The following is a 9,583-nucleotide window of genomic DNA, read 5'->3' on the forward strand; positions in this document are numbered from 1 at the left end:
TACAGAGAACCAGACGATGGGTGAGAAGTGGGTGAACAGAACAAGTGCAGAAGGTCCAGATTTCCCCCTGCACTGCTGTTCCTCCTGCAGCAACACAGACGTGCCTGCAAATTATCTGCCGGCTCCTCCGTCTCAGACAAGCAGATCTCTGCGCTGCTCCGATGTTTCCGCAGCCCAACAGGATGTGGTCACCTCAAGGCAGCCAGAAGTCTGCACCACCACCCTCCTCCCTGCGCCGCAGAGGCCCCGGGTTGCTCTCCAAAGTCAGCTCTGCTGCTGTATTTAAGCAGGCTGATCACTCGCAGACGGAGGGTGCAATTGCTCCCGGACACTCACTCGGCTCCTGCCTCGTGAAGAAAGCTGAAGTAAATACTTATTCCCTAGCAGCATTTATTTACCACTGTTGAGCACGGATGAGACAGGACTGATGGCAGAAGATATATTTGTCATCTCTAACCAGGTCTCTGCCTGTCTTCTGATAGTTTAGGTCATAATCCAAAGGGAGGTTTTTTCCCTTCCACCAGAGAAGTTACGTGGCCAAGAGCTCTGTGGGGAGACCAGTGTGACAGAGGGTGTCAGTAACATTATTTTTGGAGGAATGCTGGAAGTCTGGATTAAGTTCAGATCTGCTGGATGAAAGCTAATGGAAACAAATCAGCCTAAGAGACTCTAGTCCACGTTGCTTTATATTAATAGTTTATATATTTATATAAAACATGCTATGCCTATTCCCTTACAAAAAGGGAACACTAGACTAGAATTTTACCGAGTGAAGGTCTGTGATGTAAATCAATTAAAATATCTGAATACATTAAAACATAGATGAGGATTTATGGTTTGTTTTCCGAAGAACAAAAGGTACATATAGTATGGTACTGGCTTACCTCAAGCTACTTGGACCATCATGGGCCACGATGTCCAAACTCTTCCTCAAAGATAAGTCAGAAACAGCCATTCTATGCCCTTTTGCTGTAGAGATACTTGGAAACAGCAAAGCACCAATATTGACGGTCGCAGGCCACAGCCTAGAAGCTTGTCTGCAAACTGAAGCGGGTGATTGGGCTCAGCTCCATGTGTCTACACAGGCAGAAAGCCAGAGGAATGGCCAGCACAGCTCTGAAAATAAGCAGAAACACCAGCCTCTTTGGGGCACAGAATCAATGGGAGGGGCAGGCTTGGAAACACTTTGTTCTGCATTCAGAAACAAAACTATCTCCACTCTCCTGCACATTTTAAACAAGATCACGTGTCATAGCTGATCCACAGGAGTTTCTTGTTCTTCTGTCAGAAAGTAATTCTGCCAACGCCAAATCTCAGCCTGTCACTCATGCAATACAAGACAATGGTGTTTTGCTTCTGACGTTTCTAGTGCTCGGTCCAACTGCAGCTTGTACCCCAACACTTGGCCAGTTGTACAAGCTACACACACTGTGTGTAGCTACAAGCTACACACACTGTGTGCTACACACACTGAAGGGGACAAAGTTCCTCCCCTGAAGAGCACAAACCTTGGGAACATAAAGAACGAAGGAAATCCAGCAGCACAGCTATCTTGGTTTAGTTTTACTAGATCGTACCTCACATGCTTCGTAACTGCCATAGAGACTTGCATTTACTGACAGCATTCGTTCTGATATGGTTCTTCAGATTATCCATTTTGAGATGTTTCATTCCTCATTCTTGCTACTTCCTCGCTGGAAACTGGGATTTGGCTTTTTATAACGGTTTACACTATAAGTCTGAGGCAGGAAAAATCCATTTCTCTTTCTGTGCTTCAGTTAAAGAAGGAAATAAGTAACATGAGCCATGAAAGGACTTTGATCCAGAACTAGGGAATGTAAATGCTTTACAGATGCCAAATAAGGATTTTTCCAAAGAAAAAGAAAACAAAGCATTCTCTACCCCAACCCCTTTACATTTCCAAACAAGGTAATGGAAGGAGAAATTTGTAAGATTTTGATGGAAGTTCCACTTCTCCAAGAGGTTGTTCTGTGTTTAATCATTACCTATATCCACTGGAATAAACATCTGATTTTTTTGACAGGGGCTTATTGTGTTCCTGGGAGGGAAAAATCCTTTTCTTTAGATCAGGAATATCTCTTAAAGTTCTATTGTGACTGGAGAGAAACAGGGTAGAGAGGCAGAAAGTGCCATGAATAGAAAGATCCCACGTCTGATGGGTTTTATTCATATTGGATTTTTGGATAGCACACGACCTTGCTGTGCCTTACAAACACAGAGGCAACACCAGTTCATCCTGCGCGATTACCACAACCCGGCTGCTGAGAGTCTTCAATAAACAAATGAAAAAGATCCAACAGATTAAAACCCTACTTTCCCTCTTAAGAAACGAGGAGCTGCGCTCTATTTATCAGAACAACGTATCAGAGAGGAAAGTCATGACTCCAAGATTGAGTAACTCTGTTGCAGGCTATTCAAATCCTTTTAAATTACTTTCTCTTTTGCTGGAGAAGCCTTGTAGAGCTCATGCAACATCAATATCTGCTATATGTTCTTTAAAAAAAATGTGAAGTACCCTTTATGTGTGTAGAATGCAACAGTTAAAGTTCTTTTGGCGCTGTTTATTCTTAAACATGCGTTTTGCACAGTATTTTGACTCAGCAAAGGATAGAATAAATAATGCTCAGTACACATGCCTGGTCCCAAGATAAAATCTATGGATGGGCCCTGCACTTGCGTGATGCCTCGAGGACATTTGTAAGGTTCTGTGTCAGTGCAGATGTTCCCGGAGCCTCTTGCAAGATCAGAAGATTGGGTCAATGGCTGTGCTCCAGATAATGTCACTATTAACATCTCCAGACACAATCACAGATACAGCGAGCAGGTCAGAAAGGAGCTTCCAAGCTTATAGTGCAGCTGCCTTACTCCCCTCTAGCTCCCTAAATCTTAGAACACAGTGAGAATTTAAAAACACCTTGCTGGTAGAAAAACAGCGGCATGGAGCAGCCACTGGTCGGGTACGGGAGGTAAATGTTGGAGTCTAGAAATGTCCAACCTATATCTCTGGGGAATGGTAAGGCAAGAGCTCATTCCTTTATCTTTCAAAACAAAACTACACCCAAGTATCAGGGTATAACTTCTTTGATTGGTTACTTCATGTTAAAAACAACCTTGTGCCTGTATACTAGCACTAGTGACTTACTAAGGCATTAACTTCCTAACTCTGCTGTCCGGGCCCAGCAGTAACGAGTACTTACAACAAATAACATGTAGCAAATCACACCCCTATCATGCAGAACTTCCTGGCAGGTTCTTGCGGTTCCTTCAGCACAGGAAGCAACAAGTTTCATTACAGTATTTCAGCAATTCCACGACTTTCTGCGTTGACTTTGCAGGAAACTGTCAGTTTCCAAAGAGTACGCTATGGATTCAAACCCACTTGCGTGGAAGGAGGAGGACGCGGTCAGAGAGGCAGGAAAAGCTACATGTGTATTATTAGAATGCTACCCGCTAAACGGTGACATCTCAAACCAATACGCCAAGTAGGGCAGACTGGTTTTAACCGTGATGGCCTGCGATTCAGCATGAGATTCCTCACTAAGCCTTCCACGTCCCACTGCCGATTTGCTCACGGCTTAAGGTCGCTGCCAGCCGGCCAGACTCCTCCTCTCCAGCAGCAGGACAGATGGCCCGAGTTCCCTCCAGCAACTCGCTCGAGCTGGTATGAAAAAAGAAACACTAAGCAGCATTCTAATCGCAGCAACGAGACGCAGCCAAGCCCTGGGAAGGAAAGGGAACCTGCCTCCTGAAGGTTCAACAGCTCCAGCTGGGCTCCTGGATGCCTTCTGTGGGGAGAATCCACACTTTAAGCATGCCTTGTAATAATTTACCCCGGACACGAGCGAACGTTTAAATTTTCAACAGCTACTTAAATTGCGCTATTTCTTAGACTGCTTGAATATGAGAATAAAAGAGCTCAATCCACTTGGATATCATTGGCAGAAGGAGGAGAAGGGCACAGCCCTGGGTGGCCTCAACAACACCCCCAGGATTTTGGGTGGATTTACCAGCTCAGTCGTGGCTTGCAGACCTAAATCCCCCCAGAGCTCAGACCCTGGTGCTCATTCCTGCAGGCCCTAAAGCTGGCACTCGGCTCATGGTTTCCCCAATAAAAATGCCTTCTTCCTACAGATACATCCTTGCAGAAACTGGGGTTAAGTCTCAACTCTCAGGGATATAGTTAAAACGAAACAGAAAACTTCACAAAGTAACTATATGCAATGTAGACACAGATAAAGCGCAAGAGAACAGCAGGTAAAACCAACAACTTGCATGCCAAATACATTTTCATCCTGTTCTCTTTCCGGGAACAGTGCTTTAGCCAGTGCTGCTTCTATTCTGACAATGCCCCTTGGAAGCAGGTAACGAGTGTCCTCTAATTTATTACAAGATCCCTCTGACTCCCCTCAGTCTGGTTTCCATGGACTGACAGAACTAAGTGTCACAATTTGTGTCTTCCAGAACAGTTTAGCTATGGAGTCACTGGGCAAATCCTGCGGCGGAGCAGGAGTCCCAGCATCCACCACGATGCTTCAATCACTACACGCTGATCCTGCGTTACACCCACGCTTGCCCAATTTCAAGTGTGTAAATCAAATTTTTGACAAGGCAACACACAAGGTGCGCTAGACAGTTCCACATTTAACCCTAAATTGAAAGAACGAAGCTGTTTACTTATTGAGACCCTTATTTTATGGAACACCGGACCAAGGAGCAAGACTTTAACTCTCCATCCTCAGCAAATATATTCTGGGGTAAACAAGAAAGCACTTGAGCTAAACATAGCGGTAGCGGGTACTTCAGGCAAAGTCCAGCATTACCAGCCTGATTAGGATACCTGGAGTTTGGTTCTGGTTTTAAGTCCTAAAAAAAACGACGTGATAACAAGAAGATGATCCAGTTAAAGAAGAAAAACATACGAGTAAAACCATATAAAAACTGAACAGATTGAACATGTTTGAAATAAAAAGGTAAAAATAATCGCTTATCAATTGGGGTGTTAAAAGATGAACCAAGCGTGGCCGAGGGTAACAGCTTTTATCAATGGAAAGAGCACACATTCCTGAAATAGGGGACAATAAATAAAAGGACTGCATGTATTTAGAGAGAGATGATTTGCAAGCAATGGTAACACAAGTATTACAGTCAGATGCATGTTAATTCCTTTGGGAGAAAGATTACAATCCATAGCACAACTCTAGGGGTAGGTAATGAGGCCCGAAGAAATCCAAAGGAAGCAAGAACAGAGGTAAAACCTTTACCAGATGTGTCAGGAAGCTCTTTGATAGCTGAACTGCACAGGAAATGTCAAAACATGTCACGAATGGCAGCATCTATACCACAGCCCCTGCCTGCAGGGCTCTTCTCTGACACGGGGGAAGTTTGATAAGCCTCACTTGGAAAGTGATTCAAAATAACCCAATCAAAATGGGTGCAATGCAAGCTAAGATGCAAATGCAGTGGCTGGACTGTGTGTTTGTTTTGTTTTTTGAAAACACTGCATACCCTACACGACATGAAAAATAAGGTTTTGGAAGGGTGGACAACTGCGGTATCTGAGGTTACATCAGCACGAAGGATGCAGAGCTGGCAGCTGACAAGCTGTCACCGACAGCACCAACATCAAGAGAATAACCAACAGATGAAAATGTAATAACTCCTAAAAGTGTGTACTGCAGGCCTGTCTCAAATGACTGAAACACCCAAGAGCTAACTCAACACCAAATAGTTTAGAAAGAAACTTTAACTGGCCAGAAGAGAAAAAGCAACCTGCGACTCAACATATATGCATTTTTTACTTGCACATGGGCAAGTGAATGCATATTAACACTGGAAAGTTATTCTCACATCTTCAGACAGTGATCTTAATATATAGGCTGTGTGAAGGCTAATGCAATTACTAATTGGAACTTCCTACAAGTCGTGAGCAAGCGATGTGCATATGACAGCATTTGGTAATTAAATATCTTTGTTCCCGTCAGCTCTGCAGGAACATTCCACTAAGATCTTACACACGAAGAACAAAATCAGAGAGCCGTAGGGTGGTGACGACTAGCAGGGAAGCATTTTGGACAAAGATGGACTTGTTCGTTAAACTTAGGAAGCCCAGAAGGCCCATTGTAGAATGTCAGAGTCAGCTTTGGAAAAGGTAGGTTGAGTTTCTGCTGTGACTCTTGGGCAGCCGCAGGTGGCACAAAACGTCAAACATCCTGAAGCACAGAAGCACAAACAAGAAAACCTGTTATTGGAAACACGCTTTACGCCCGTGGTCCATCACACTTCTCCAGTGTCACATGTGCAAACTCCGGAGCCGATGCCACAGCTGGGGACAACAGCTGCAACGCAGAGCTCTGTGGCACCCTAAGGCAGTCGCAATGGTTCTGCTGAGCAGGTAATAAAATGACCCTACAAAGTTGTCACAATGAAATCACATTCACCATTTTCACAAAAAACAAGCTAATGTGCAAAATGTGCTGCCTCCAGTTTTCTGAAGTTCAGTTACCTGAAGAAATGGTGATTGTGTTAAATGGTAACTTGCCATTTTAAGATACCATGGTACATTACAATAAATATCATAACAAACAGGAAGCAACAAGAAACAATTATGCCCTTGATTTTGCTTATATTTTATTTTACATATCAGCTTTTAAGGTACCGACACAAGGCCAGTAGTATCATGTCGCTGATAGTGTAATTATTGCAATATTAAGGATAATACTGGTATGCAGCTGAGTGTCTAACATATATTGCACTGAGTCCAATTTCTGCCTGCTCTCTCTGGGTATTATGTACCTTCCAGTCTTGTCACAATTAACTAAGAACCCAGTATTACAGCTGTATCTCAGCAGGGTTTTTAAGACAAATCTGTTCATCACCGTGTTTGTTCTGTGGAAATACAAGATACACATACAGAAACATCTGCAAACCAATGTAGAGAATAATTAAATGATTTTGTACATATTTAACTTATTTTTATTAAAAGGGGGAAATGGCCTTTTTTGAAGGTCATTTCTCTGGTCTTGAAAACTCAAACCCAAGCCACCTGGTTTTCATTTCCTGGCCTATTCCCTCTGTCTCAGCTGCACACTGTGCTAAAAACAAAGGCTCCATTCTTTAATTGTGAATATCAGACACCTTTAACCCTCATTCTGTTGCTAGTGCCTTGGAATGTGAAAAAGCTAATGTACAATATCCTCTTTTATTAGCTAAAATAATAAAACGGCCAGTTCTATTCCTTTTATCAGCTGGGTCCAAGATCCACAGATCCCTCGAGAGTTTGACAGACACAAACACGTCTGGATTTCAAAGGAAAATCCCTGTGTTTGAACACAGCTTTGTTCTACTGTTCTGGATGACAGGCAGGGATTGAAGGTCACTATTTCTGAGGTTACCTAGGAAAACGCTGGAAATGAGTCTCCTCAGCCCCTTGTCACCCCACGGTGGTTAACAGCCATCACATCTGGTCTCAATCACAAGGCGGTGACGACGCAGAGCTGGCCTGGTCAAAGGCTCCAATCGTACTTGGTTTTAACACAAAAACCTGGTACAGGGCATCAGAGCAGTGAAAGGTGGGATTCTGCAGTGAGAAATGCAAGTTGTTAGAGGAGATGGGAGTTTCAGAGTGAATAAAGCAGTGGACACAGACCCTGGAGAAGATCTTAAAGACAAGCAAATGAACAAACCCACCTCTTTTCATCAAGCAAGCAAGCTCTCAGCAAACCTGAAACTCTAATTATGATCACCGCGACTGCCTTGAGACCCATCAGGTACAGCCTTGGGATGAGCAGATCAAGTCCATGCAGCAAATTCATTAAAACGTTTGTTGCTGTTTTGCTTGCAAATAAAACAACTTATTCACAACTTGGAGAGCATTTGTTTTTCCTTTTTAATCAACTGGCAAAAAGCGAGGTTCTGCAGTTGGTTCACAGATGTACATTAAATAACAGGCACTTCACTCACACATCGACACTTCCCACATTTAGTGAAGAACCACAAACTTGAAAGCTGTTTCCCGTCCCGCCCCAGCCTATTAGTAATGAGGTTATTCATTACAGCAGCTTAGAGGGAAAAAGTATGTTGCTTAGCTTGGAGAAAAACATGTAGGGGAATAATCGGTGTGAAGCAACACTGCCTGAAATCTGATTTCACAAGAGTCGTTACACCAAAAGGTTTAAGGAAATGGCCTGAAGAAATTAACTCGTGAAAAGTAACAGAAAAAACCTGCACCGTGTAATCTCTGGGTGTAAAATTGGTAAGGAAAACACTTTGGTTTGTCTGCAAAGCTAGTGAACAGAACGTATGCCAGGGAGAGCAAACATTCGGGTTTCCTACTGTTTATTGTTATGATTGTTCTTACAACCATACTAAGCTCCAACCTTTCTTAACATGTTAGAAGGTACTTCACAACGAAGCATTTTTCAGAGAGCAGAACTCCTTCGTTGACAAGGACAAAGTGTTCGAAGTCTGGTTTGCTGATTTTCAAGGAGTCTTACATCAAATTTCACCTAAAAATCATCACCTCCGTACTTTGCTGCGTAATTCTTTGTAATTTTGCCAAAAAGCCCCAAAAGCTTACGCTGGGCATCAAACTTCTTGTGAAAAAAATGCCACTCCTTGAACAATCTCAGGATCTCTGAAAAAAGGTAAATTTCAGGGTTATTGAAGAATTTTACTGACTTTTACTAATTTTAGCTCCGTAGGCTCAGGCTGTAAAGGGGCATGCTTTGATGGAGAAGTTTAGATGGTAAGGAAATGTCAGTATATACAATTGTTGCATCCCTTTTGCCATTAAAAAGGATAACAAAAAAAAAGCGGTTACAATCAAGAAGCACGTGAAGTTGGAAAATCAAATATTCTAAACTAGGAAAAGCCCAAGGCAGCATTGCTTACCATGGGATGGCTTACATTCTATTAATTCACCACCCCTTGCCCAACGCAGCATTGTAATTAAGAGAAAACAATAGAAAAGTCACATACCTTTTTCTCCTATAGGTCCCTCCACCTCATTCCACATACTCAATGAGCCTGTTCAGAAGAATTAGGGCTGTCAGTGAGGCATTTGTCCACAGTTTCTTTTGTAATTCACTGACAAATTTCGGAGTAAACCCAGAAGGGACGATGCGGGGGGAAGCTGGGAAGGAACACTTCATTCCCTTTATAGACACCTAAACAAGGAAGATGAGAGACTCTCTGGACATTCCAATTTTATGCTTTTACACCACAGAGTAATTCTGTACCAGTTGCCAAGCCATGGCACACCTCCCATTTTATACACAGGCCGCAAACCAGCACGAGTAGATCTTTTATTCACTTAGCCTCGTCTATTTTTTCTATACTAATGGCACAATTTATCATTCCCTAACAGAATTTAAATAGCAGTGGACCAATCTTTCAGTTTAACATTTTGCCCTTTGTTGTCCAAAATCAGAACGATGCTGGTGCTCACCTGCAGACAAGTAAGACTTTTCCATTCATTACTGATTTTGATATCTACTGGAAAAGAAACGTTTGTCTACAGGTGGACAGATGCCATACTAGTCTATAGATAGTAACGTCCCCAAAA

General features: G+C 42.8%; 1 long non-coding RNA gene across 1 annotated transcript; it reads right to left on the reverse strand.

The window, feature by feature from the left end:
* Window positions 1–3,523: 3,523 nt before the first annotated feature.
* On the reverse strand, window positions 3,524–4,450 carry LOC110359867 (uncharacterized). Its single transcript, XR_010473901.1, has 3 exons — window positions 4,305–4,450; window positions 3,764–3,806; window positions 3,524–3,679 (listed from the first exon to the last, which is right to left on the reverse strand). It is a non-coding gene; the product is annotated as an uncharacterized LOC110359867 (long non-coding RNA).
* Window positions 4,451–9,583: the final 5,133 nt, after the last annotated feature.

This window comes from Columba livia, chromosome 7, assembly GCF_036013475.1.
Source record: "Columba livia isolate bColLiv1 breed racing homer chromosome 7, bColLiv1.pat.W.v2, whole genome shotgun sequence".
Taxonomy (NCBI): Eukaryota; Metazoa; Chordata; class Aves; order Columbiformes; family Columbidae; genus Columba; species Columba livia.